The 2500-nt window shown below is 35.4% G+C and overlaps 1 protein-coding gene across 6 annotated transcripts in view; it reads left to right on the forward strand.

The window, feature by feature from the left end:
• EFCAB3 (EF-hand calcium binding domain 3) overlaps positions 1-2500 on the forward strand; it is a 133156-nt gene that overhangs the window by 105773 nt on the left and 24883 nt on the right. The gene's annotated exons all lie outside the window — the stretch shown is intronic.

Genomic DNA, 2500 nt, shown 5'->3' on the forward strand with positions numbered 1-2500 from the left:
AAAAGAAAAAAAGATTTCACTTATCTACTTATTTAGGTGGCTCAGTCAATTAAGTGTCTGCCTTCAGCTCAGGTCATGATCCCAAGGTCTTGGCACTGAGTCCCACGTTGAGCTCCTTGTTAGCAGGGAGCCTGCTTCTCCCTCTGCCTGCTTCTCCCTCTCCCTGCCTCTCCCCTTGCTTGTGCTCACTCTCTCTCTCTCTAACAAATAAATAAAATCTTTTACTTAATTAGAGAGAGAGAGAGCACGTGCATGCATGAGCAGGGGGAGGGGCAGAAGGAGAGGAAAGAGAGAATTTCAAGCCAACTCTGCTCCAAGCACAAAGCCCAACTCGGTGCTTGATCTCATGACCCTGAGATCATGACCTGAGCCGAAATCAAGAGCTGGACACCCAACCAACTGAGCCACCCAGGCGCCCTGAATAGATTAAGGTGAAGAATTATTAAGGTGATAAATATTATAAATAACCATAAAGGTTATGAGGAAACAAGTTAGTAGGCTCTTCAAGTACCTTGTGATAAATTTAATTATAAAACCAAATGTATGAATTGAAGATAAAGGTTTTTATGAAAAGAAAAAATATATATTTAGATTGAAGAAACAAAAAGTTCTCTTTCCTGTTCCCCCAAATGAGAGGGAATTTTTGTGTGGGGGGTCAGAATACCCTAGAGGGCTTAAGAAGTTGTCAGTAATACATTAAGATATTTTGAGTGCCAGTTTAAAGGAGAATAATGTTAGAGGATCAGAAAGAAGACCTAATCCCCTAAGCAAGTCAGTATAAAGAGTCTATAGCTCAAATATGGCCAGTAAAATGAAATCTGGGTAAATTAGTCATGACTAACCTTGAGCTAAAATTGGAAAGGGAGATTTGCCTGTGACATTAACAATAGCTTTTTTTCTCAGTCTGATAATTACAAATTCCAATAAACCGTAGCCAGTAATGACTGCAAGTAAGAACCTGATCTATATTTTATCAGTGTAAGAAGAAAAGCCTCTCTTCTCTCTCAAACCATCCATCTTCTGTGCCACTTTGAGAGTATTTCCCCTAGTGCCCTTGACTATACTGCTGCTACAAGAATAGATTACTGACCTTTTTAGAAGCATGTGGGTAAGACAGCCTTACAACTGCCAAATCCCTTGATCTCATGGTTCCCTTACCCTGCATTACAAGCTGTCTCTGGAACTAGTGACATCCTTGTCACTGAAAGTAGTCAAGCAAAGACTTGACAAGACCACACATGGAGGGAATTCCTACATGAGATGAGAGGCCAGATTGAGCTTATTCCAAATCTAAGGTACTTCAAACCTTTGAAACGTTATAATTTAAAAAGACTGTTTCCCATGTGTGAGCCAAGATAAGATTTGAAATCTGCCAAGAGTATTCTTTTTTTAATGTAGCTAGTAAAGACTTCATACTGCTTGACCTTCTACTTTCCTCTTGCTTCTTGAGAACTCCATATTTCTCCATCTACTGCATCTTTTATGTCATGCAAAAGAAATCCGTTTATATTTAGAAATACAGCAAATATAAAATAACATATCTCATAAGGGCCAACTTGAGTTTTCAGAAGTTCAAATAGGTGATAGAACAGAAACACCAGAAGAAGAAATCAGTGTTAGTAAAAGCAGAGAAAATAAGACTAATTAGGTAAAATTCCATGTCAAAAAAGGAATGGTGCATTTTGAGACCTTATCACCTTCGTTTTTATTAGGTCCATCTTTGAAAATGAGTTGAACCTACTAGATACTATAGAGGATGCTAAATTCATAAACCATAACTTTTTAAATTTAGTGTGTTTAATATTTCTTCCCATTTCACTTTTTTAACTGCTTTGTAAAAACAAAAACCAAGAGATTCCATATTAAAACTTTTAGTTTAGTTTCAAAGCTAAATATATTTTAAATAAAATTAACTTATAAAAATCATGATTATTTAAGTCTACTTTTAAATGACCATATTATAAGCAAACCCAGTTTTGCATAATATATTTTTATGTTCCTAAATTAATAACCTCCTGCAAATCTATATAAAATATCCCCAAAGTGTTAATATGTTTTCCCTTTTTTCAGATTTTATTTTTCTGAGAAAATGAAAAGTCAACCAGGGTTCCAGACTTTCCAGAAGCGCTCTCTGTCTCAATTTGATAGATAGATAGATGATAGATAGATACTGATAAATAGATAAATAGAGATATAGTTGATACACAAACAGATGATGTATAAGGTATAGATGTAGATGCAGTTATATCTACCTCTACCTAATATGCTGGTAAAAATACAGTTTGGCAGTTAAAGCCGTAAGATAACTATGGTTAGAAAGCTTTCAGTATAAGGATATTCACCATAAGATTATTTATACCACTTAAAAATTTGAAACAACTTCTATCTCTAGCAATAAGAATAGTGTAGGGCTTATATCCTTGAGCATTGGAGTCAGATAAACCTGAATTTGAATCCCATGACTTTCACCTATTATCTGTGCAATTTGGGACAAGTTATT

Source organism: Zalophus californianus, chromosome 16 (genome assembly GCF_009762305.2).
Source record: "Zalophus californianus isolate mZalCal1 chromosome 16, mZalCal1.pri.v2, whole genome shotgun sequence".
Taxonomy (NCBI): Eukaryota; Metazoa; Chordata; class Mammalia; order Carnivora; family Otariidae; genus Zalophus; species Zalophus californianus.